Source organism: Coregonus clupeaformis, chromosome 19, assembly GCF_020615455.1.
Source record: "Coregonus clupeaformis isolate EN_2021a chromosome 19, ASM2061545v1, whole genome shotgun sequence".
NCBI classification, from domain to species: domain Eukaryota; kingdom Metazoa; phylum Chordata; class Actinopteri; order Salmoniformes; family Salmonidae; genus Coregonus; species Coregonus clupeaformis.
Window position 1 is genome coordinate 56982519 of NC_059210.1, and position 26645 is coordinate 57009163.

Sequence of the window (26645 nt, forward strand, 5' to 3'; positions counted from 1 at the left end):
ACCTTATTAACATTCACCTCCTGTGTGTGCTCAGCTCTGCACCCCTGGTGGGCTGAGCTACACTCAGTGTGGTGAGCATCAGCGCATTCTGAGAGAAACGGGGCCGCCGATATGTTGGTTAAACCCGTAACCGTAGTATTCCGGCCATCCTTGAATGCAGCACGGGTCTGAACTGCACTGACAGAGGCCTTAGCCTGAGACAGTGCGCCATCCCCGAATAGCGGTTGCATCATCCTGTCACTATTTGACTGAGACTGCAGCCTGCTATGTGAGACACTCACTACAGCACTCCTAGGAGTCTGTAATGTGAGGTCTCTATGAGGTAACACAAGGCGGCGCCTTGATACTCTTTTTTAACATTCACCTCCTGTGTGTGCTCAGCTCTGCACCCCTGGTGGGCTGAGCTACACTCAGTGTGGTGAGCATCAGCGCGTTCTGAGAGAAACGGGGGCGCCGATACGTTGGTTAAACTCGTAACCACAGTATTCCGGCCCTCCATGAACGCAGCACGGGTCTGAACTGCACTGACTGAGACCTTAGCCTGAGACAGAGCGCCGTCCCGAATAGCGGTCGCGTCATCATGCCATTATCCGGCTGAGACTGCAGCCTGCTATGTGAGACACTCAATACAGCACTCCTAGCCAACTCTTTATTACACACATCAACAAAAAACATTCTCCTCCATACACTCAACGGTAGGGTGGGGGGGAACAGTGGGCTCAGTCACACCAGGCGCTGCGCCGTCTTCCGTTCTCTCCCCCTCGCCATGTCATAAACGGCATCTCTTCTGGCCGCCCTTCGGGTGATGCCAGGATGATGCTTTAATGACCTCTCTCGCCGGCGGAATGGTCGGCACCTCTGGCGCTGCAGGGGGGTCATTAAAGCATCATCCTGGCATCACTCTCGCCAAGCTGTAGCGAGAGTAACGGCCGCCCTCCATCATGTCCACTTCCGGGTTGGAGGGAATGGGGGGCAGCTTAATCTCCCACTGTTTAGCAGCCCACTCAATGAGACCTGAAAATTCAGAGCACAGAGAGGCTGTGGCGTCATCATCCAGGGATGTAAATGACCTCACACTTTCCTGAGGGAAAAGGGGTGTTAAACATCTGGTTCAGTGTAATGAATTGTTCCAATAGAATATTCATTTCTTCCCCAATAGCCCTGTCATCTCCTGAGTCAGCGCCTTCAGATGATGCCTCAGAAGCTGAGGCTAACACTGATAGCACATCCTCAAGAGGAATATCCACCCTAAAAATGCCCAACGCTGCTTCCTCTCCTTCAAAAAAGGAGGGCGCAGCTGGCGCATAGTGGGGGACTAATGAGGCCGTCCCTGGCGTGCTGTGTCCCTCAACCCACAAAACATAAGTCGGGGGGTCGACAGCCACCAAGGGGAACAGCGACATTGAGCTCTGAAAATAGCTTTTGTTAAATACTTACCCTATGGATAAGCTTGGTGTGCTCATTGTGGGACGATGTCGATGATCTGGAAAATCGACGGCGTTTTCTTCGTCTTGAGTCTTCTCTTCGTCTCTTCTTGGCTTCTTCAGTCTAGTCCAGTCGCTGAAGATAAAGGGAGTCTGATTGAGGGGAGGCATCCCCTCTTATAGGGACACCTGTACTCCTATTGGCTGCAGGTGTGTGCATCATTTTGTCTCAGGCTGATGCTGCCTTAGGGCAGTGGGTAAACCAATAGGAGCAGAGCTCCCCTATGGGGCGGAGCTCCACGATATAGAACTGCCCCCAATTCCCTCCAACCCGGAAGTGGATATGATGGAGGGCGGCCCTTATTCTAGGCCTAGGAGGGCAGCCCTTATTCTAGGCCTAGGAGGGTGGCGGAGCCTCTGGCACCGACCATGCCCTCGCTCAGTAAATATGTGGAGGGCTCATGGGAGGCACCTTTGGCGGCGCGTTTGCCAGCTAAGGCGTACCTCCCATTCACCAGAGTGGAAGGGAGACAGCAGGGCTTCTACAAGGGAACCCAAGACTCGAGAGCGTCTTGGCTGCGTACCCCGTGCCGGGTTCGAGTCCCTGGCCCTCGTCGAAGAAAGCCGCTCTGCCTACACAGAAGGACCGATTCACAGCGCAGCTGGTTGAGAAGTCCTTTGTGTTGGGAGCCCAGGCCGTAGCAGCGGCGAATAATATTGCCCTCCTAGCAGCCTCTCTGTCCCGTCTAACCACGGGTAAGTCTGAGCTCACAGGGGAGGAAGCGTCCATCTCCACCTAACGCAGGCGTCGGCTGTTTGTGCAGGGAGGTCTATGGCCACCTCGGTGGTCGCAGAGCGACACCTTTGGCTGTCAATGACAGCCATGAAAGAGTCGGACAGAGCCTCGTTATTGAACGCCCCCATTTCTGACGACGGCCTTTTTGAGGTCGCGTCAAAGTTGCGACGGAGCATTTCGTTATATAGAGACAGTGCGCAGTTTTATAAAATAAGCTACTTCTATGCAAATGTCAGTACAATAAGTCGCAAATGGAAGGTAACCAGACTGTTTGTCATCTGTAGCCCCATGAAATCTGCCAAAACAAGCTCAATAACTCAATGAATGCATGCACTACTATTGAATATGCATTCACCTGTATTTTGAATAGGCCTAAGCTACATAGCGATTTACCATTCAAATAAATGATTACAATTATTTGATGTAGTTAGATTGGTAAAAACAAAGTCAAATTGACTGTATCATTGATTCATTAATGCATACATGGCTGCCTCTGACAAATGTTGATGTAAAAAAGTATAATGTAATGTGATGTTGAGCTCAAACAATGTATAAAGATTGAACCGCATTAGCTGAGTTTATCTGTCAGGATCAAGTGCCATTCTGTGACTTTGACTAATATGCCTTTTTTTTGCCGTGGTATTGAGTATCGTGATACTAAACGTACAATTCTGGTATCGTGACAACACTCGTACAAGGAACTTCAGGTATACACAGATAGTTTCTAGTCTACTCTTAAAGCTAGTGTTTTGTTTGCAAGTGTATACATAGTTGCTGTTTTTATTATTCTGAACCAAGCAATCCCTGCAATGTTTCAAAAGGATCTATGCACTGGTCGGGAATAGAACCCGGGCCCTGCGTGGCAGGCAAGAATTCTACCACTCAACCACCCATGCTTGAGATGGGCTATATTTTGAACATTGCACATGTGCCCCTGCATATCCTTCACATCACAGGAGGGGTGAAATGAACAGAAATAGAATCTAGAGCCGAGTGTTAACAATTTAGCAACAATTTGGCAAGTTTTCAGTTTTCTCCAGCAACTGTTTGTGAAAGAGCCTAATGACAAATTCAGCTACTATCAAGCTGCCTTCCAGTTGTCTCTAACGTTTTATAGCATTTAGGGACTTTTCACACAGCTGTCTGTGCAATAGTCACAGCAACGGTGCACACACAGGCAGAGAAGCACAAGGGGAGAGGGGAGGAGGATAAGATAGAATCTAGCAACTTTAGCGACAGATCAAGCAGCCAATAGCACTTTTTGCTGCTAAATAGTTGGCAACATAGAGTGGAATGAAGAGAAGAGGGAAGAAGATTGAAGGGTAGGAAAAACAGGCACAATGGAGCTTGATTGTTCTCTGATAATTGGAGTCTTCTGTATTGTTCAGTCACTCCATCAACTTGTTTAGTCACTCCATTGAGTCGGGGAACCCCCTTTAAATTGCTATCAAAGCATTGGTGGTTCAGTGGTAGAATTCTCGCCTGCCATGCGGGAGGCCGGGGTTTGATTCCCGGCCAATGCTTGTTACATTTTAGGGCGGCAGGTAGTGTTGCCAATTACAATCCCGAGTCTTGACTGGAAGAATCTGTCGGCAAGTGAGCTTGCAATCGGAGGGTTGCTGGTATCAAATTCTAGGTGCCATTGCTCCCTTGAGCAAGGCATCTACCCCCCCCACAACAACTACTCCACGGGCACCTAGTGCAACAGCCCCCTGCTCCACCCTCTCCCAACTGTATATACAGTCTCTTTTTGGGCTAGAGCGGAAGCCAAATTCTCTTTGGACCTTGTGTACACGGTAGTGTTGCACGGTGTACCCGAAAAATAGTTTTTTTCCCCGATATTAGACAACAGTTTGTTCATCGGATTTTTGTTACTTTCGGTACTTCTGTCAATTGTGTCTCGTGGATCAAGGCTCCCTGTCTTTCCTCCTGAATGATGTCATCACTGGTTAAAGAGACATTGCGCAGTTTTATAAAATAAGCTACTTCTATGCAAATGTTGTTGATCAGTACAATAAGTCCCAAATGGAAGGTAACCAGACTGTTTGTCATCTGTAGCCCCATGAAATCTGCCAAAACAAGCTCAATAACTCAATGCATGCATGCACTACTATTGAATATGCATTCACCTGTATTTTGAATAGGCCTAAGCTACATAGCGATTTACCATTCAAATAAATGATTACAATTATTTGATGTAGTTAGATTGGTAAAAACAAAGTCAAATTGACTGTATCATTGATTCATTAATGCATACATGGCTGCCTCTGACAAATGTTAACGTAAAAAAGTATAATGTAATGTGATGTTGAGCTCAAACAATGCATAAAGATTGAACCGCATTAGCTGAGTTTATCTGTCAGGATCAAGTGCCATTCTGTGACTTTGGCTAATATGCCTTTTCTTTGCCGTGGTATTGAGTATCGTGATACTAAACGTACAATTCTGGTATCGTGACAACACTCGTACAAGGAACTTCAGGTATACACAGATAGTTTCTAGTCTACTCTTAAAGCTAGTGTTTTGTTTGCAAGTGTATACATAGTTGCTGTTTTTATTATTCTTAACCAAGCAAACCCTGCAATGTTTCAAAAGGATCTATGCACTGGTCGGGAATAGAACCCGGGCCCTGCGTGGCAGGCGAGAATTCTACCACTCAACCACCCATGCTTGAGATGGGCTATAGTTTGAACGTTGCACATGTGCCCCTGCATATCCTTCACATCACAGGAGGGGTGAAATGAACAGAAATAGAATCTAGAGCCGAGTGTTAACAATTTAGCAAGAATTTGGCAAGTTTTCAGTTTTCTCCAGCAACTGTTTGTGAAAGAGCCTAATGACAAATTCAGCTACTATCAAGCTGCCTTCCAGTTGTCTCTAACGTTTTATAGCATTTGGGGACTTTTCACACAGCTGTCTGTGCAATAGTCACAGCAACGGTGCACACACAGGCAGAGAAGCACAAGGGGAGAGGGGAGGAGGGTAAGATGGAATCTAGCAACTTTAGCGACAGATCAAGCAGCCAATAGCACTTTTTGCTGCTAAATAGTTGGCAACATAGAGTGGAATGAAGAGAAGAGGGAAGAATATTGAAGGGTAGGAAAAACAGGCACAATGGAGCTTGATTGTTCTCTGATAATTGGAGTCTTCTGTATTGTTCAGTCACTCCATCAACTTGTTTAGTCACTCCATTGAGTCGGGGAACCCCCCTTTAAATTGCTATCAAAGCATTGGTGGTTCAGTGGTAGAATTCTCGCCTGCCACGCGGGAGGCCCGGGTTCGATTCCCGGCCAATGCATGTTACATTTTAGGGCGGCAGGTAGTGTTGCCAATTACAATCCCGAGTCTTGACTGGAAGAATCTGTCGGCAAGTGAGCTTGCAATCGGAGGGTTGCTGGTATCAAATTCTAGGTGCCATTGCTCCCTTGAGCAAGGCACCTACCCCCCCCACAACAACTACTCCACGGGCACCTAGTGCAACAGCCCCCTGCTCCACCCTCTCCCAACTGTATATACAGTCTCTTTTTGGGCTAGAGCGGAAGCCAAATTCTCTTTGGACCTTGTGTACACGGTAGTGTTGCACGGTGTACCCGAAAAATAGTTTTTTTCCCCCGATATTAGACAACAGTTTGTTCATCGGATTTTTGTTACTTTCGGTACTTCTGTCAATTGTGTCTCGTGGATCAAGGCTCCCTGTCTTTCCTCCTGAATGATGTCATCACTGGTTAAAGAGACATTGCGCAGTTTTATAAAATAAGCTACTTCTATGCAAATGTTGTTGATCAGTACAATAAGTCCCAAATGGAAGGTAACCAGACTGTTTGTCATCTGTAGCCCCATGAAATCTGCCAAAACAAGCTCAATAACTCAATGCATGCATGCACTACTATTGAATATGCATTCACCTGTATTTTGAATAGGCCTAAGCTACATAGCGATTTACCATTCAAATAAATGATTACAATTATTTGATGTAGTTAGATTGGTAAAAACAAAGTCAAATTGACTGTATCATTGATTCATTAATGCATACATGGCTGCCTCTGACAAATGTTAACGTAAAAAAGTATAATGTAATGTGATGTTGAGCTCAAACAATGCATAAAGATTGAACCGCATTAGCTGAGTTTATCTGTCAGGATCAAGTGCCATTCTGTGACTTTGGCTAATATGCCTTTTCTTTGCCGTGGTATTGAGTATCGTGATACTAAACGTACAATTCTGGTATCGTGACAACACTCGTACAAGGAACTTCAGGTATACACAGATAGTTTCTAGTCTACTCTTAAAGCTAGTGTTTTGTTTGCAAGTGTATACATAGTTGCTGTTTTTATTATTCTTAACCAAGCAAACCCTGCAATGTTTCAAAAGGATCTATGCACTGGTCGGGAATAGAACCCGGGCCCTGCGTGGCAGGCGAGAATTCTACCACTCAACCACCCATGCTTGAGATGGGCTATAGTTTGAACGTTGCACATGTGCCCCTGCATATCCTTCACATCACAGGAGGGGTGAAATGAACAGAAATAGAATCTAGAGCCGAGTGTTAACAATTTAGCAAGAATTTGGCAAGTTTTCAGTTTTCTCCAGCAACTGTTTGTGAAAGAGCCTAATGACAAATTCAGCTACTATCAAGCTGCCTTCCAGTTGTCTCTAACGTTTTATAGCATTTGGGGACTTTTCACACAGCTGTCTGTGCAATAGTCACAGCAACGGTGCACACACAGGCAGAGAAGCACAAGGGGAGAGGGGAGGAGGGTAAGATGGAATCTAGCAACTTTAGCGACAGATCAAGCAGCCAATAGCACTTTTTGCTGCTAAATAGTTGGCAACATAGAGTGGAATGAAGAGAAGAGGGAAGAATATTGAAGGGTAGGAAAAACAGGCACAATGGAGCTTGATTGTTCTCTGATAATTGGAGTCTTCTGTATTGTTCAGTCACTCCATCAACTTGTTTAGTCACTCCATTGAGTCGGGGAACCCCCTTTAAATTGCTATCAAAGCATTGGTGGTTCAGTGGTAGAATTCTCGCCTGCCACGCGGGAGGCCCGGGTTCGATTCCCGGCCAATGCATGTTACATTTTAGGGCGGCAGGTAGTGTTGCCAATTACAATCCCGAGTCTTGACTGGAAGAATCTGTCGGCAAGTGAGCTTGCAATCGGAGGGTTGCTGGTATCAAATTCTAGGTGCCATTGCTCCCTTGAGCAAGGCACCTACCCCCCCCACAACAACTACTCCACGGGCACCTAGTGCAACAGCCCCCTGCTCCACCCTCTCCCAACTGTATATACAGTCTCTTTTTGGGCTAGAGCGGAAGCCAAATTCTCTTTGGACCTTGTGTACACGGTAGTGTTGCACGGTGTACCCGAAAAATAGTTTTTTTCCCCGATATTAGACAACAGTTTGTTCATCGGATTTTTGTTACTTTCGGTACTTCTGTCAATTGTGTCTCGTGGATCAAGGCTCCCTGTCTTTCCTCCTGAATGATGTCATCACTGGTTAAAGAGACATTGCGCAGTTTTATAAAATAAGCTACTTCTATGCAAATGTTGTTGATCAGTACAATAAGTCCCAAATGGAAGGTAACCAGACTGTTTGTCATCTGTAGCCCCATGAAATCTGCCAAAACAAGCTCAATAACTCAATGCATGCATGCACTACTATTGAATATGCATTCACCTGTATTTTGAATAGGCCTAAGCTACATAGCGATTTACCATTCAAATAAATGATTACAATTATTTGATGTAGTTAGATTGGTAAAAACAAAGTCAAATTGACTGTATCATTGATTCATTAATGCATACATGGCTGCCTCTGACAAATGTTAACGTAAAAAAGTATAATGTAATGTGATGTTGAGCTCAAACAATGCATAAAGATTGAACCGCATTAGCTGAGTTTATCTGTCAGGATCAAGTGCCATTCTGTGACTTTGGCTAATATGCCTTTTCTTTGCCGTGGTATTGAGTATCGTGATACTAAACGTACAATTCTGGTATCGTGACAACACTCGTACAAGGAACTTCAGGTATACACAGATAGTTTCTAGTCTACTCTTAAAGCTAGTGTTTTGTTTGCAAGTGTATACATAGTTGCTGTTTTTATTATTCTTAACCAAGCAAACCCTGCAATGTTTCAAAAGGATCTATGCACTGGTCGGGAATAGAACCCGGGCCCTGCGTGGCAGGCGAGAATTCTACCACTCAACCACCCATGCTTGAGATGGGCTATAGTTTGAACGTTGCACATGTGCCCCTGCATATCCTTCACATCACAGGAGGGGTGAAATGAACAGAAATAGAATCTAGAGCCGAGTGTTAACAATTTAGCAAGAATTTGGCAAGTTTTCAGTTTTCTCCAGCAACTGTTTGTGAAAGAGCCTAATGACAAATTCAGCTACTATCAAGCTGCCTTCCAGTTGTCTCTAACGTTTTATAGCATTTGGGGACTTTTCACACAGCTGTCTGTGCAATAGTCACAGCAACGGTGCACACACAGGCAGAGAAGCACAAGGGGAGAGGGGAGGAGGGTAAGATGGAATCTAGCAACTTTAGCGACAGATCAAGCAGCCAATAGCACTTTTTGCTGCTAAATAGTTGGCAACATAGAGTGGAATGAAGAGAAGAGGGAAGAATATTGAAGGGTAGGAAAAACAGGCACAATGGAGCTTGATTGTTCTCTGATAATTGGAGTCTTCTGTATTGTTCAGTCACTCCATCAACTTGTTTAGTCACTCCATTGAGTCGGGGAACCCCCCTTTAAATTGCTATCAAAGCATTGGTGGTTCAGTGGTAGAATTCTCGCCTGCCACGCGGGAGGCCCGGGTTCGATTCCCGGCCAATGCATGTTACATTTTAGGGCGGCAGGTAGTGTTGCCAATTACAATCCCGAGTCTTGACTGGAAGAATCTGTCGGCAAGTGAGCTTGCAATCGGAGGGTTGCTGGTATCAAATTCTAGGTGCCATTGCTCCCTTGAGCAAGGCACCTACCCCCCCCACAACAACTACTCCACGGGCACCTAGTGCAACAGCCCCCTGCTCCACCCTCTCCCAACTGTATATACAGTCTCTTTTTGGGCTAGAGCGGAAGCCAAATTCTCTTTGGACCTTGTGTACACGGTAGTGTTGCACGGTGTACCCGAAAAATAGTTTTTTTCCCCGATATTAGACAACAGTTTGTTCATCGGATTTTTGTTACTTTCGGTACTTCTGTCAATTGTGTCTCGTGGATCAAGGCTCCCTGTCTTTCCTCCTGAATGATGTCATCACTGGTTAAAGAGACATTGCGCAGTTTTATAAAATAAGCTACTTCTATGCAAATGTTGTTGATCAGTACAATAAGTCCCAAATGGAAGGTAACCAGACTGTTTGTCATCTGTAGCCCCATGAAATCTGCCAAAACAAGCTCAATAACTCAATGCATGCATGCACTACTATTGAATATGCATTCACCTGTATTTTGAATAGGCCTAAGCTACATAGCGATTTACCATTCAAATAAATGATTACAATTATTTGATGTAGTTAGATTGGTAAAAACAAAGTCAAATTGACTGTATCATTGATTCATTAATGCATACATGGCTGCCTCTGACAAATGTTAACGTAAAAAAGTATAATGTAATGTGATGTTGAGCTCAAACAATGCATAAAGATTGAACCGCATTAGCTGAGTTTATCTGTCAGGATCAAGTGCCATTCTGTGACTTTGGCTAATATGCCTTTTCTTTGCCGTGGTATTGAGTATCGTGATACTAAACGTACAATTCTGGTATCGTGACAACACTCGTACAAGGAACTTCAGGTATACACAGATAGTTTCTAGTCTACTCTTAAAGCTAGTGTTTTGTTTGCAAGTGTATACATAGTTGCTGTTTTTATTATTCTTAACCAAGCAAACCCTGCAATGTTTCAAAAGGATCTATGCACTGGTCGGGAATAGAACCCGGGCCCTGCGTGGCAGGCGAGAATTCTACCACTCAACCACCCATGCTTGAGATGGGCTATAGTTTGAACGTTGCACATGTGCCCCTGCATATCCTTCACATCACAGGAGGGGTGAAATGAACAGAAATAGAATCTAGAGCCGAGTGTTAACAATTTAGCAAGAATTTGGCAAGTTTTCAGTTTTCTCCAGCAACTGTTTGTGAAAGAGCCTAATGACAAATTCAGCTACTATCAAGCTGCCTTCCAGTTGTCTCTAACGTTTTATAGCATTTGGGGACTTTTCACACAGCTGTCTGTGCAATAGTCACAGCAACGGTGCACACACAGGCAGAGAAGCACAAGGGGAGAGGGGAGGAGGGTAAGATGGAATCTAGCAACTTTAGCGACAGATCAAGCAGCCAATAGCACTTTTTGCTGCTAAATAGTTGGCAACATAGAGTGGAATGAAGAGAAGAGGGAAGAATATTGAAGGGTAGGAAAAACAGGCACAATGGAGCTTGATTGTTCTCTGATAATTGGAGTCTTCTGTATTGTTCAGTCACTCCATCAACTTGTTTAGTCACTCCATTGAGTCGGGGAACCCCCTTTAAATTGCTATCAAAGCATTGGTGGTTCAGTGGTAGAATTCTCGCCTGCCACGCGGGAGGCCCGGGTTCGATTCCCCGGCCAATGCATGTTACATTTTAGGGCGGCAGGTAGTGTTGCCAATTACAATCCCGAGTCTTGACTGGAAGAATCTGTCGGCAAGTGAGCTTGCAATCGGAGGGTTGCTGGTATCAAATTCTAGGTGCCATTGCTCCCTTGAGCAAGGCACCTACCCCCCCCCACAACAACTACTCCACGGGCACCTAGTGCAACAGCCCCCTGCTCCACCCTCTCCCAACTGTATATACAGTCTCTTTTTGGGCTAGAGCGGAAGCCAAATTCTCTTTGGACCTTGTGTACACGGTAGTGTTGCACGGTGTACCCGAAAAATAGTTTTTTTCCCCCGATATTAGACAACAGTTTGTTCATCGGATTTTTGTTACTTTCGGTACTTCTGTCAATTGTGTCTCGTGGATCAAGGCTCCCTGTCTTTCCTCCTGAATGATGTCATCACTGGTTAAAGAGACATTGCGCAGTTTTATAAAATAAGCTACTTCTATGCAAATGTTGTTGATCAGTACAATAAGTCCCAAATGGAAGGTAACCAGACTGTTTGTCATCTGTAGCCCCATGAAATCTGCCAAAACAAGCTCAATAACTCAATGCATGCATGCACTACTATTGAATATGCATTCACCTGTATTTTGAATAGGCCTAAGCTACATAGCGATTTACCATTCAAATAAATGATTACAATTATTTGATGTAGTTAGATTGGTAAAAACAAAGTCAAATTGACTGTATCATTGATTCATTAATGCATACATGGCTGCCTCTGACAAATGTTAACGTAAAAAAGTATAATGTAATGTGATGTTGAGCTCAAACAATGCATAAAGATTGAACCGCATTAGCTGAGTTTATCTGTCAGGATCAAGTGCCATTCTGTGACTTTGGCTAATATGCCTTTTCTTTGCCGTGGTATTGAGTATCGTGATACTAAACGTACAATTCTGGTATCGTGACAACACTCGTACAAGGAACTTCAGGTATACACAGATAGTTTCTAGTCTACTCTTAAAGCTAGTGTTTTGTTTGCAAGTGTATACATAGTTGCTGTTTTTATTATTCTTAACCAAGCAAACCCTGCAATGTTTCAAAAGGATCCATGCACTGGTCGGGAATAGAACCCGGGCCCTGCGTGGCAGGCGAGAATTCTACCACTCAACCACCCATGCTTGAGATGGGCTATAGTTTGAACGTTGCACATGTGCCCCTGCATATCCTTCACATCACAGGAGGGGTGAAATGAACAGAAATAGAATCTAGAGCCGAGTGTTAACAATTTAGCAAGAATTTGGCAAGTTTTCAGTTTTCTCCAGCAACTGTTTGTGAAAGAGCCTAATGACAAATTCAGCTACTATCAAGCTGCCTTCCAGTTGTCTCTAACGTTTTATAGCATTTGGGGACTTTTCACACAGCTGTCTGTGCAATAGTCACAGCAACGGTGCACACACAGGCAGAGAAGCACAAGGGGAGAGGGGAGGAGGGTAAGATGGAATCTAGCAACTTTAGCGACAGATCAAGCAGCCAATAGCACTTTTTGCTGCTAAATAGTTGGCAACATAGAGTGGAATGAAGAGAAGAGGGAAGAATATTGAAGGGTAGGAAAAACAGGCACAATGGAGCTTGATTGTTCTCTGATAATTGGAGTCTTCTGTATTGTTCAGTCACTCCATCAACTTGTTTAGTCACTCCATTGAGTCGGGGAACCCCCTTTAAATTGCTATCAAAGCATTGGTGGTTCAGTGGTAGAATTCTCGCCTGCCACGCGGGAGGCCCGGGTTCGATTCCCGGCCAATGCATGTTACATTTTAGGGCGGCAGGTAGTGTTGCCAATTACAATCCCGAGTCTTGACTGGAAGAATCTGTCGGCAAGTGAGCTTGCAATCGGAGGGTTGCTGGTATCAAATTCTAGGTGCCATTGCTCCCTTGAGCAAGGCACCTACCCCCCACAACAACTACTCCACGGGCACCTAGTGCAACAGCCCCCTGCTCCACCCTCTCCCAACTGTATATACAGTCTCTTTTTGGGCTAGAGCGGAAGCCAAATTCTCTTTGGACCTTGTGTACACGGTAGTGTTGCACGGTGTACCCGAAAAATAGTTTTTTTCCCCGATATTAGACAACAGTTTGTTCATCGGATTTTTGTTACTTTCGGTACTTCTGTCAATTGTGTCTCGTGGATCAAGGCTCCCTGTCTTTCCTCCTGAATGATGTCATCACTGGTTAAAGAGACATTGCGCAGTTTTATAAAATAAGCTACTTCTATGCAAATGTTGTTGATCAGTACAATAAGTCCCAAATGGAAGGTAACCAGACTGTTTGTCATCTGTAGCCCCATGAAATCTGCCAAAACAAGCTCAATAACTCAATGCATGCATGCACTACTATTGAATATGCATTCACCTGTATTTTGAATAGGCCTAAGCTACATAGCGATTTACCATTCAAATAAATGATTACAATTATTTGATGTAGTTAGATTGGTAAAAACAAAGTCAAATTGACTGTATCATTGATTCATTAATGCATACATGGCTGCCTCTGACAAATGTTAACGTAAAAAAGTATAATGTAATGTGATGTTGAGCTCAAACAATGCATAAAGATTGAACCGCATTAGCTGAGTTTATCTGTCAGGATCAAGTGCCATTCTGTGACTTTGGCTAATATGCCTTTTCTTTGCCGTGGTATTGAGTATCGTGATACTAAACGCACAATTCTGGTATCGTGACAACACTCGTACAAGGAACTTCAGGTATACACAGATAGTTTCTAGTCTACTCTTAAAGCTAGTGTTTTGTTTGCAAGTGTATACATAGTTGCTGTTTTTATTATTCTTAACCAAGCAAACCCTGCAATGTTTCAAAAGGATCTATGCACTGGTCGGGAATAGAACCCGGGCCCTGCGTGGCAGGCGAGAATTCTACCACTCAACCACCCATGCTTGAGATGGGCTATAGTTTGAACGTTGCACATGTGCCCCTGCATATCCTTCACATCACAGGAGGGGTGAAATGAACAGAAATAGAATCTAGAGCCGAGTGTTAACAATTTAGCAAGAATTTGGCAAGTTTTCAGTTTTCTCCAGCAACTGTTTGTGAAAGAGCCTAATGACAAATTCAGCTACTATCAAGCTGCCTTCCAGTTGTCTCTAACGTTTTATAGCATTTGGGGACTTTTCACACAGCTGTCTGTGCAATAGTCACAGCAACGGTGCACACACAGGCAGAGAAGCACAAGGGGAGAGGGGAGGAGGGTAAGATGGAATCTAGCAACTTTAGCGACAGATCAAGCAGCCAATAGCACTTTTTGCTGCTAAATAGTTGGCAACATAGAGTGGAATGAAGAGAAGAGGGAAGAATATTGAAGGGTAGGAAAAACAGGCACAATGGAGCTTGATTGTTCTCTGATAATTGGAGTCTTCTGTATTGTTCAGTCACTCCATCAACTTGTTTAGTCACTCCATTGAGTCGGGGAACCCCCTTTAAATTGCTATCAAAGCATTGGTGGTTCAGTGGTAGAATTCTCGCCTGCCACGCGGGAGGCCCGGGTTCGATTCCCGGCCAATGCATGTTACATTTTAGGGCGGCAGGTAGTGTTGCCAATTACAATCCCGAGTCTTGACTGGAAGAATCTGTCGGCAAGTGAGCTTGCAATCGGAGGGTTGCTGGTATCAAATTCTAGGTGCCATTGCTCCCTTGAGCAAGGCACCTACCCCCCCCCCACAACAACTACTCCACGGGCACCTAGTGCAACAGCCCCCTGCTCCACCCTCTCCCAACTGTATATACAGTCTCTTTTTGGGCTAGAGCGGAAGCCAAATTCTCTTTGGACCTTGTGTACACGGTAGTGTTGCACGGTGTACCGAAAAATAGTTTTTTTCCCCGATATTAGACAACAGTTTGTTCATCGGATTTTTGTTACTTTCGGTACTTCTGTCAATTGTGTCTCGTGGATCAAGGCTCCCTGTCTTTCCTCCTGAATGATGTCATCACTGGTTAAAGAGACATTGCGCAGTTTTATAAAATAAGCTACTTCTATGCAAATGTTGTTGATCAGTACAATAAGTCCCAAATGGAAGGTAACCAGACTGTTTGTCATCTGTAGCCCCATGAAATCTGCCAAAACAAGCTCAATAACTCAATGCATGCATGCACTACTATTGAATATGCATTCACCTGTATTTTGAATAGGCCTAAGCTACATAGCGATTTACCATTCAAATAAATGATTACAATTATTTGATGTAGTTAGATTGGTAAAAACAAAGTCAAATTGACTGTATCATTGATTCATTAATGCATACATGGCTGCCTCTGACAAATGTTAACGTAAAAAAGTATAATGTAATGTGATGTTGAGCTCAAACAATGCATAAAGATTGAACCGCATTAGCTGAGTTTATCTGTCAGGATCAAGTGCCATTCTGTGACTTTGGCTAATATGCCTTTTCTTTGCCGTGGTATTGAGTATCGTGATACTAAACGTACAATTCTGGTATCGTGACAACACTCGTACAAGGAACTTCAGGTATACACAGATAGTTTCTAGTCTACTCTTAAAGCTAGTGTTTTGTTTGCAAGTGTATACATAGTTGCTGTTTTTATTATTCTTAACCAAGCAAACCCTGCAATGTTTCAAAAGGATCCATGCACTGGTCGGGAATAGAACCCGGGCCCTGCGTGGCAGGCGAGAATTCTACCACTCAACCACCCATGCTTGAGATGGGCTATAGTTTGAACGTTGCACATGTGCCCCTGCATATCCTTCACATCACAGGAGGGGTGAAATGAACAGAAATAGAATCTAGAGCCGAGTGTTAACAATTTAGCAAGAATTTGGCAAGTTTTCAGTTTTCTCCAGCAACTGTTTGTGAAAGAGCCTAATGACAAATTCAGCTACTATCAAGCTGCCTTCCAGTTGTCTCTAACGTTTTATAGCATTTGGGGACTTTTCACACAGCTGTCTGTGCAATAGTCACAGCAACGGTGCACACACAGGCAGAGAAGCACAAGGGGAGAGGGGAGGAGGGTAAGATGGAATCTAGCAACTTTAGCGACAGATCAAGCAGCCAATAGCACTTTTTGCTGCTAAATAGTTGGCAACATAGAGTGGAATGAAGAGAAGAGGGAAGAATATTGAAGGGTAGGAAAAACAGGCACAATGGAGCTTGATTGTTCTCTGATAATTGGAGTCTTCTGTATTGTTCAGTCACTCCATCAACTTGTTTAGTCACTCCATTGAGTCGGGGAACCCCCCTTTAAATTGCTATCAAAGCATTGGTGGTTCAGTGGTAGAATTCTCGCCTGCCACGCGGAGGCCCGGGTTCGATTCCCGGCCAATGCATGTTACATTTTAGGGCGGCAGGTAGTGTTGCCAATTACAATCCCGAGTCTTGACTGGAAGAATCTGTCGGCAAGTGAGCTTGCAATCGGAGGGTTGCTGGTATCAAATTCTAGGTGCCATTGCTCCCTTGAGCAAGGCACCTACCCCCACAACAACTACTCCACGGGCACCTAGTGCAACAGCCCCCTGCTCCACCCTCTCCCAACTGTATATACAGTCTCTTTTTGGGCTAGAGCGGAAGCCAAATTCTCTTTGGACCTTGTGTACACGGTAGTGTTGCACGGTGTACCCGAAAAATAGTTTTTTTCCCCCGATATTAGACAACAGTTTGTTCATCGGATTTTTGTTACTTTCGGTACTTCTGTCAATTGTGTCTCGTGGATCAAGGCTCCCTGTCTTTCCTCCTGAATGATGTCATCACTGGTTAAAGAGACATTGCGCAGTTTTATAAAATAAGCTACTTCTATGCAAATGTTGTTGATCAGTACAATAAGTCCCAAATGGAAGGTAACCAGACTGTTTGTCATCTGTAGCCCCATGAAATCTGCCAAAACAAGCTCAATAACTCAATGCATGCATGCACTACTATTGAATATGCATTCACCTGTATTTTGAATAGGCCTAAGCTACATAGCGATTTACCATTCAAATAAATGATTACAATTATTTGATGTAGTTAGATTGGTAAAAACAAAGTCAAATTGACTGTATCATTGATTCATTAATGCATACATGGCTGCCTCTGACAAATGTTAACGTAAAAAAGTATAATGTAATGTGATGTTGAGCTCAAACAATGCATAAAGATTGAACCGCATTAGCTGAGTTTATCTGTCAGGATCAAGTGCCATTCTGTGACTTTGGCTAATATGCCTTTTCTTTGCCGTGGTATTGAGTATCGTGATACTAAACGTACAATTCTGGTATCGTGACAACACTCGCACAAGGAACTTCAGGTATACACAGATAGTTTCTAGTCTACTCTTAAAGCTAGTGTTTTGTTTGCAAGTGTATACATAGTTGCTGTTTTTATTATTCTTAACCAAGCAAACCCTGCAATGTTTCAAAAGGATCCATGCACTGGTCGGGAATAGAACCCGGGCCCTGCGTGGCAGGCGAGAATTCTACCACTCAACCACCCATGCTTGAGATGGGCTATAGTTTGAACGTTGCACATGTGCCCCTGCATATCCTTCACATCACAGGAGGGGTGAAATGAACAGAAATAGAATCTAGAGCCGAGTGTTAACAATTTAGCAAGAATTTGGCAAGTTTTCAGTTTTCTCCAGCAACTGTTTGTGAAAGAGCCTAATGACAAATTCAGCTACTATCAAGCTGCCTTCCAGTTGTCTCTAACGTTTTATAGCATTTGGGGACTTTTCACACAGCTGTCTGTGCAATAGTCACAGCAACGGTGCACACACAGGCAGAGAAGCACAAGGGGAGAGGGGAGGAGGGTAAGATGGAATCTAGCAACTTTAGCGACAGATCAAGCAGCCAATAGCACTTTTTGCTGCTAAATAGTTGGCAACATAGAGTGGAATGAAGAGAAGAGGGAAGAATATTGAAGGGTAGGAAAAACAGGCACAATGGAGCTTGATTGTTCTCTGATAATTGGAGTCTTCTGTATTGTTCAGTCACTCCATCAACTTGTTTAGTCACTCCATTGAGTCGGGGAACCCCCCTTTAAATTGCTATCAAAGCATTGGTGGTTCAGTGGTAGAATTCTCGCCTGCCACGCGGGAGGCCCGGGTTCGATTCCCGGCCAATGCATGTTACATTTTAGGGCGGCAGGTAGTGTTGCCAATTACAATCCCGAGTCTTGACTGGAAGAATCTGTCGGCAAGTGAGCTTGCAATCGGAGGGTTGCTGGTATCAAATTCTAGGTGCCATTGCTCCCTTGAGCAAGGCACCTACCCCCCCCACAACAACTACTCCACGGGCACCTAGTGCAACAGCCCCCTGCTCCACCCTCTCCCAACTGTATATACAGTCTCTTTTTGGGCTAGAGCGGAAGCCAAATTCTCTTTGGACCTTGTGTACACGGTAGTGTTGCACGGTGTACCCGAAAAATAGTTTTTTTCCCCGATATTAGACAACAGTTTGTTCATCGGATTTTTGTTACTTTCGGTACTTCTGTCAATTGTGTCTCGTGGATCAAGGCTCCCTGTCTTTCCTCCTGAATGATGTCATCACTGGTTAAAGAGACATTGCGCAGTTTTATAAAATAAGCTACTTCTATGCAAATGTTGTTGATCAGTACAATAAGTCCCAAATGGAAGGTAACCAGACTGTTTGTCATCTGTAGCCCCATGAAATCTGCCAAAACAAGCTCAATAACTCAATGCATGCATGCACTACTATTGAATATGCATTCACCTGTATTTTGAATAGGCCTAAGCTACATAGCGATTTACCATTCAAATAAATGATTACAATTATTTGATGTAGTTAGATTGGTAAAAACAAAGTCAAATTGACTGTATCATTGATTCATTAATGCATACATGGCTGCCTCTGACAAATGTTAACGTAAAAAAGTATAATGTAATGTGATGTTGAGCTCAAACAATGCATAAAGATTGAACCGCATTAGCTGAGTTTATCTGTCAGGATCAAGTGCCATTCTGTGACTTTGGCTAATATGCCTTTTCTTTGCCGTGGTATTGAGTATCGTGATACTAAACGTACAATTCTGGTATCGTGACAACACTCGTACAAGGAACTTCAGGTATACACAGATAGTTTCTAGTCTACTCTTAAAGCTAGTGTTTTGTTTGCAAGTGTATACATAGTTGCTGTTTTTATTATTCTTAACCAAGCAAACCCTGCAATGTTTCAAAAGGATCCATGCACTGGTCGGGAATAGAACCCGGGCCCTGCGTGGCAGGCGAGAATTCTACCACTCAACCACCCATGCTTGAGATGGGCTATAGTTTGAACGTTGCACATGTGCCCCTGCATATCCTTCACATCACAGGAGGGGTGAAATGAACAGAAATAGAATCTAGAGCCGAGTGTTAACAATTTAGCAAGAATTTGGCAAGTTTTCAGTTTTCTCCAGCAACTGTTTGTGAAAGAGCCTAATGACAAATTCAGCTACTATCAAGCTGCCTTCCAGTTGTCTCTAACGTTTTATAGCATTTGGGGACTTTTCACACAGCTGTCTGTGCAATAGTCACAGCAACGGTGCACACACAGGCAGAGAAGCACAAGGGGAGAGGGGAGGAGGGTAAGATGGAATCTAGCAACTTTAGCGACAGATCAAGCAGCCAATAGCACTTTTTGCTGCTAAATAGTTGGCAACATAGAGTGGAATGAAGAGAAGAGGGAAGAATATTGAAGGGTAGGAAAAACAGGCACAATGGAGCTTGATTGTTCTCTGATAATTGGAGTCTTCTGTATTGTTCAGTCACTCCATCAACTTGTTTAGTCACTCCATTGAGTCGGGGAACCCCCTTTAAATTGCTATCAAAGCATTGGTGGTTCAGTGGTAGAATTCTCGCCTGCCACGCGGGAGGCCCGGGTTCGATTCCCCGGCCAATGCATGTTACATTTTAGGGCGGCAGGTAGTGTTGCCAATTACAATCCCGAGTCTTGACTGGAAGAATCTGTCGGCAAGTGAGCTTGCAATCGGAGGGTTGCTGGTATCAAATTCTAGGTGCCATTGCTCCCTTGAGCAAGGCACCTACCCCCCCCACAACAACTACTCCACGGGCACCTAGTGCAACAGCCCCCTGCTCCACCCTCTCCCAACTGTATATACAGTCTCTTTTTGGGCTAGAGCGGAAGCCAAATTCTCTTTGGACCTTGTGTACACGGTAGTGTTGCACGGTGTACCCGAAAAATAGTTTTTTTCCCCGATATTAGACAACAGTTTGTTCATCGGATTTTTGTTACTTTCGGTACTTCTGTCAATTGTGTCTCGTGGATCAAGGCTCCCTGTCTTTCCTCCTGAATGATGTCATCACTGGTTAAAGAGACATTGCGCAGTTTTATAAAATAAGCTACTTCTATGCAAATGTTGTTGATCAGTACAATAAGTCCCAAATGGAAGGTAACCAGACTGTTTGTCATCTGTAGCCCCATGAAATCTGCCAAAACAAGCTCAATAACTCAATGCATGCATGCACTACTATTGAATATGCATTCACCTGTATTTTGAATAGGCCTAAGCTACATAGCGATTTACCATTCAAATAAATGATTACAATTATTTGATGTAGTTAGATTGGTAAAAACAAAGTCAAATTGACTGTATCATTGATTCATTAATGCATACATGGCTGCCTCTGACAAATGTTAACGTAAAAAAGTATAATGTAATGTGATGTTGAGCTCAAACAATGCATAAAGATTGAACCGCATTAGCTGAGTTTATCTGTCAGGATCAAGTGCCATTCTGTGACTTTGGCTAATATGCCTTTTCTTTGCCGTGGTATTGAGTATCGTGATACTAAACGTACAATTCTGGTATCGTGACAACACTCGTACAAGGAACTTCAGGTATACACAGATAGTTTCTAGTCTACTCTTAAAGCTAGTGTTTTGTTTGCAAGTGTATACATAGTTGCTGTTTTTATTATTCTTAACCAAGCAAACCCTGCAATGTTTCAAAAGGATCCATGCACTGGTCGGGAATAGAACCCGGGCCCTGCGTGGCAGGCGAGAATTCTACCACTCAACCACCCATGCTTGAGATGGGCTATAGTTTGAACGTTGCACATGTGCCCCTGCATATCCTTCACATCACAGGAGGGGTGAAATGAACAGAAATAGAATCTAGAGCCAGTGTTAACAATTTAGCAAGAATTTGGCAAGTTTTCAGTTTTCTCCAGCAACTGTTTGTGAAAGAGCCTAATGACAAATTCAGCTACTATCAAGCTGCCTTCCAGTTGTCTCTAACGTTTTATAGCATTTGGGGACTTTTCACACAGCTGTCTGTGCAATAGTCACAGCAACGGTGCACACACAGGCAGAGAAGCACAAGGGGAGAGGGGAGGAGGGTAAGATGGAATCTAGCAACTTTAGCGACAGATCAAGCAGCCAATAGCACTTTTTGCTGCTAAATAGTTGGCAACATAGAGTGGAATGAAGAGAAGAGGGAAGAATATTGAAGGGTAGGAAAAACAGGCACAATGGAGCTTGATTGTTCTCTGATAATTGGAGTCTTCTGTATTGTTCAGTCACTCCATCAACTTGTTTAGTCACTCCATTGAGTCGGGGAACCCCCTTTAAATTGCTATCAAAGCATTGGTGGTTCAGTGGTAGAATTCTCGCCTGCCACGCGGGAGGCCCGGGTTCGATTCCCGGCCAATGCATGTTACATTTTAGGGCGGCAGGTAGTGTTGCCAATTACAATCCCGAGTCTTGACTGGAAGAATCTGTCGGCAAGTGAGCTTGCAATCGGAGGGTTGCTGGTATCAAATTCTAGGTGCCATTGCTCCCTTGAGCAAGGCACCTACCCCCCCCACAACAACTACTCCACGGGCACCTAGTGCAACAGCCCCCTGCTCCACCCTCTCCCAACTGTATATACAGTCTCTTTTTTGGGCTAGAGCGGAAGCCAAATTCTCTTTGGACCTTGTGTACACGGTAGTGTTGCACGGTGTACCGAAAAATAGTTTTTTTCCCCGATATTAGACAACAGTTTGTTCATCGGATTTTTGTTACTTTCGGTACTTCTGTCAATTGTGTCTCGTGGATCAAGGCTCCCTGTCTTTCCTCCTGAATGATGTCATCACTGGTTAAAGAGACATTGCGCAGTTTTATAAAATAAGCTACTTCTATGCAAATGTTGTTGATCAGTACAATAAGTCCCAAATGGAAGGTAACCAGACTGTTTGTCATCTGTAGCCCCATGAAATCTGCCAAAACAAGCTCAATAACTCAATGCATGCATGCACTACTATTGAATATGCATTCACCTGTATTTTGAATAGGCCTAAGCTACATAGCGATTTACCATTCAAATAAATGATTACAATTATTTGATGTAGTTAGATTGGTAAAAACAAAGTCAAATTGACTGTATCATTGATTCATTAATGCATACATGGCTGCCTCTGACAAATGTTAACGTAAAAAAGTATAATGTAATGTGATGTTGAGCTCAAACAATGCATAAAGATTGAACCGCATTAGCTGAGTTTATCTGTCAGGATCAAGTGCCATTCTGTGACTTTGGCTAATATGCCTTTTCTTTGCCGTGGTATTGAGTATCGTGATACTAAACGTACAATTCTGGTATCGTGACAACACTCGTACAAGGAACTTCAGGTATACACAGATAGTTTCTAGTCTACTCTTAAAGCTAGTGTTTTGTTTGCAAGTGTATACATAGTTGCTGTTTTTATTATTCTTAACCAAGCAAACCCTGCAATGTTTCAAAAGGATCTATGCACTGGTCGGGAATAGAACCCGGGCCCTGCGTGGCAGGCGAGAATTCTACCACTCAACCACCCATGCTTGAGATGGGCTATAGTTTGAACGTTGCACATGTGCCCCTGCATATCCTTCACATCACAGGAGGGGTGAAATGAACAGAAATAGAATCTAGAGCCGAGTGTTAACAATTTAGCAAGAATTTGGCAAGTTTTCAGTTTTCTCCAGCAACTGTTTGTGAAAGAGCCTAATGACAAATTCAGCTACTATCAAGCTGCCTTCCAGTTGTCTCTAACGTTTTATAGCATTTGGGGACTTTTCACACAGCTGTCTGTGCAATAGTCACAGCAACGGTGCACACACAGGCAGAGAAGCACAAGGGGAGAGGGGAGGAGGGTAAGATGGAATCTAGCAACTTTAGCGACAGATCAAGCAGCCAATAGCACTTTTTGCTGCTAAATAGTTGGCAACATAGAGTGGAATGAAGAGAAGAGGGAAGAATATTGAAGGGTAGGAAAAACAGGCACAATGGAGCTTGATTGTTCTCTGATAATTGGAGTCTTCTGTATTGTTCAGTCACTCCATCAACTTGTTTAGTCACTCCATTGAGTCGGGGAACCCCCTTTAAATTGCTATCAAAGCATTGGTGGTTCAGTGGTAGAATTCTCGCCTGCCACGCGGGAGGCCCGGGTTCGATTCCCGGCCAATGCATGTTACATTTTAGGGCGGCAGGTAGTGTTGCCAATTACAATCCCGAGTCTTGACTGGAAGAATCTGTCGGCAAGTGAGCTTGCAATCGGAGGGTTGCTGGTATCAAATTCTAGGTGCCATTGCTCCCTTGAGCAAGGCACCTACCCCCCACAACAACTACTCCACGGGCACCTAGTGCAACAGCCCCCTGCTCCACCCTCTCCCAACTGTATATACAGTCTCTTTTTGGGCTAGAGCGGAAGCCAAATTCTCTTTGGACCTTGTGTACACGGTAGTGTTGCACGGTGTACCGAAAAATAGTTTTTTTCCCCGATATTAGACAACAGTTTGTTCATCGGATTTTTGTTACTTTCGGTACTTCTGTCAATTGTGTCTCGTGGATCAAGGCTCCCTGTCTTTCCTCCTGAATGATGTCATCACTGGTTAAAGAGACATTGCGCAGTTTTATAAAATAAGCTACTTCTATGCAAATGTTGTTGATCAGTACAATAAGTCCCAAATGGAAGGTAACCAGACTGTTTGTCATCTGTAGCCCCATGAAATCTGCCAAAACAAGCTCAATAACTCAATGCATGCATGCACTACTATTGAATATGCATTCACCTGTATTTTGAATAGGCCTAAGCTACATAGCGATTTACCATTCAAATAAATGATTACAATTATTTGATGTAGTTAGATTGGTAAAAAACAAAGTCAAATTGACTGTATCATTGATTCATTAATGCATACATGGCTGCCTCTGACAAATGTTAACGTAAAAAAGTATAATGTAATGTGATGTTGAGCTCAAACAATGCATAAAGATTGAACCGCATTAGCTGAGTTTATCTGTCAGGATCAAGTGCCATTCTGTGACTTTGGCTAATATGCCTTTTCTTTGCCGTGGTATTGAGTATCGTGATACTAAACGTACAATTCTGGTATCGTGACAACACTCGCACAAGGAACTTCAGGTATACACAGATAGTTTCTAGTCTACTCTTAAAGCTAGTGTTTTGTTTGCAAGTGTATACATAGTTGCTGTTTTTATTATTCTTAACCAAGCAAACCCTGCAATGTTTCAAAAGGATCCATGCACTGGTCGGGAATAGAACCCGGGCCCTGCGTGGCAGGCGAGAATTCACCACTCAACCACCCATGCTTGAGATGGGCTATAGTTTGAACGTTGCACATGTGCCCCTGCATATCCTTCACATCACAGGAGGGGTGAAATGAACAGAAATAGGAATCTAGAGCCGAGTGTTAACAATTTAGCAAGAATTTGGCAAGTTTTCAGTTTTCTCCAGCAACTGTTTGTGAAAGAGCCTAATGACAAATTCAGCTACTATCAAGCTGCCTTCCAGTTGTCTCTAACGTTTTATAGCATTTGGGGACTTTTCACACAGCTGTCTGTGCAATAGTCACAGCAACGGTGCACACACACGGGCAGAGAAGCACAAGGGGAGAGGGGAGGAGGGTAAGATGGAATCTAGCAACTTTAGCGACAGATCAAGCAGCCAATAGCACTTTTTGCTGCTAAATAGTTGGCAACATAGAGTGGAATGAAGAGAAGAGGGAAGAATATTGAAGGGTAGGAAAAACAGGGACAATGGAGCTTGATTGTTCTCTGATAATTGAGTCTTCTGTATTGTTCAGTCACTCCATCAACTTGTTTAGCACCCATTGAGTCGGGAACCCCCTTTAAACTGCTATCAAAGCATTGGTGGTTCATGGTAGAATTTGAAATAAAGCACGCGGGAGGCTCCGGGTTCGATTCCGGCCAATGCATAGTTGCGTTTTAGGGCGGCAGGTAGTGTTGCCAATTACAATCCCGAAGTCTTGGACTGGAAGGAATTTGTCGCAAGTGAGAGCTTGCAATCGGAGGGTTGCTGGTAACACCTTCTAGGTGCCATACTCCCTGAGCAAGGCACTACCCCCCCCCACAACAACTACACCACGCACCCAGTGCAACAGCCCCTGCTCCACCCTCTCCCAACTGTATATACAGTCTCTTTAGGGCTAGGAGCGGAAGCCAAATTCTCTTTGGACCTTCGTACACGGTAGTTCACGTGTACCCAAAAATAGTTTTTTTACCCCGATATTAGACAACAGTTTGTTCACTCGGATTTTTGTTACTTTCGGTACTTCTGTCAATTGTGTCTCGGGATCAAGGCTCCCTGGTTTTCCTGAATGATGTTACACTGGTTGGGAAGAGACATTGCAGCAGTTTTATAAAATAAGCTACTTCTATGCAAATGTTGTTGATCAGTACAATAAGTCCTAAAATGGAAGGTAACCAGACTGTTTGTCATCTGTAGCCCCAAGTGAAATCTGCCAAAACAAGCTCAATAACTCAATGCATGCATGCACTACTATTGAATATGGTACCTTCACCTGTATTTTGAATAGGCCTAAGCTTACAAAAGGGCGATTTACCATTCAAATAAATGATTACAATTATTTGATGTAGTTAGATTGGTAAAAAAATAAGTCAAACTGACTGCATCACTGATTCATTAATGCATACATGGCTGCCTCTGACAAAATGTTAACGCAAAAAAGTATAATGTAATGTGATAGTTGAGCTCAAACAATGCATAAAGATTGAACCGCATTAGCTGAGTTTATCTAAGCCAGTGATCAAGTGCCATTCTGTGACTTTGGCTAATATGCCTTTTCTTTTGTCGTGGGAATTGAGTATACGTGGACTAAACGCACAATTCCGAGTATCGTGGACAACACTTTGTGACAAGGAACTTTGCAGGTATACACAGATAGTTTCTCAGTCTACTTTAAAGCTAGTGTTTTGTTTGTAAGTGTATGCATAGTTGCTGTTTTTATTATTCTTAACCGAGCAAACCCTGCAATGTTTCGGAATGATCTAGCACAATGGTCGTGGAATAGAACCCGAACCTGGCAGGCGAGAATTCTACCACTCAACCACCCATGCTTGAGATGGGCTAGAGGCTGAACGCTTGCACATGTGCCCTTGCATATCCTTCCACATCACAGGAGGGGTGAAATGAACAGAAATAGAATCTAGAGCCGAGTGTTAACAATTTAGCAAGAATTTGGCAAGTTTTTCAGTTTTCCCAGCAACTGTTTTGAAAAGGAGCCTAATGACAAATTCAGCCACTATCAAGCTGCTCTCTCCAGTTGTCTCTAACGTTTTATAGCATTTGGGGACTTTTCACACAGCTGTCTGTGCAATAGTCACAGCAACGGTGCACACACAGGCAGAGAAGCACAAGGGGAGAGGGGAGGAGGGTAAGATGGAATCTAGCAACTTTAGCGACAGATCACAGCCAATAGCACTTTTTGCTGCTAAATAGTTGGCAACATAGAGTGGAATGAAGAGAAGAGGGAAGAATATTGAAGGGTAGGAAAAACAGGCACAATGGA

The 26645-nt window shown here is 43.7% G+C and overlaps 12 non-coding genes across 12 annotated transcripts; all 12 read left to right on the forward strand.

The window, feature by feature from the left end:
• The first annotated feature begins 3672 nt into the window (after positions 1 to 3672).
• On the forward strand, positions 3673 to 3743 carry trnag-gcc. The gene has a single exon. It is a non-coding gene; the product is annotated as a tRNA-Gly (tRNA).
• Positions 3744 to 5447: 1704 nt separating this feature from the next.
• On the forward strand, positions 5448 to 5518 carry trnag-gcc. Its single transcript has one exon. It is a non-coding gene; the product is annotated as a tRNA-Gly (tRNA).
• Positions 5519 to 7222: 1704 nt separating this feature from the next.
• Positions 7223 to 7293, forward strand: trnag-gcc. Its single transcript has one exon. It is a non-coding gene; the product is annotated as a tRNA-Gly (tRNA).
• Positions 7294 to 8997: 1704 nt separating this feature from the next.
• Positions 8998 to 9068, forward strand: trnag-gcc. The gene has a single exon. It is a non-coding gene; the product is annotated as a tRNA-Gly (tRNA).
• A 1703-nt stretch (positions 9069 to 10771) lies between these two features.
• trnag-gcc lies at positions 10772 to 10843 on the forward strand. Its single transcript has one exon. It is a non-coding gene; the product is annotated as a tRNA-Gly (tRNA).
• A 1705-nt stretch (positions 10844 to 12548) lies between these two features.
• trnag-gcc lies at positions 12549 to 12619 on the forward strand. The gene has a single exon. It is a non-coding gene; the product is annotated as a tRNA-Gly (tRNA).
• Positions 12620 to 14320: 1701 nt separating this feature from the next.
• Positions 14321 to 14391, forward strand: trnag-gcc. Its single transcript has one exon. It is a non-coding gene; the product is annotated as a tRNA-Gly (tRNA).
• A 1705-nt stretch (positions 14392 to 16096) lies between these two features.
• trnag-gcc lies at positions 16097 to 16166 on the forward strand. Its single transcript has one exon. It is a non-coding gene; the product is annotated as a tRNA-Gly (tRNA).
• A 1702-nt stretch (positions 16167 to 17868) lies between these two features.
• trnag-gcc lies at positions 17869 to 17939 on the forward strand. Its single transcript has one exon. It is a non-coding gene; the product is annotated as a tRNA-Gly (tRNA).
• A 1703-nt stretch (positions 17940 to 19642) lies between these two features.
• On the forward strand, positions 19643 to 19714 carry trnag-gcc. The gene has a single exon. It is a non-coding gene; the product is annotated as a tRNA-Gly (tRNA).
• A 1702-nt stretch (positions 19715 to 21416) lies between these two features.
• On the forward strand, positions 21417 to 21487 carry trnag-gcc. The gene has a single exon. It is a non-coding gene; the product is annotated as a tRNA-Gly (tRNA).
• Positions 21488 to 23190: 1703 nt separating this feature from the next.
• On the forward strand, positions 23191 to 23261 carry trnag-gcc. The gene has a single exon. It is a non-coding gene; the product is annotated as a tRNA-Gly (tRNA).
• The last annotated feature ends 3384 nt before the right edge of the window (positions 23262 to 26645 follow it).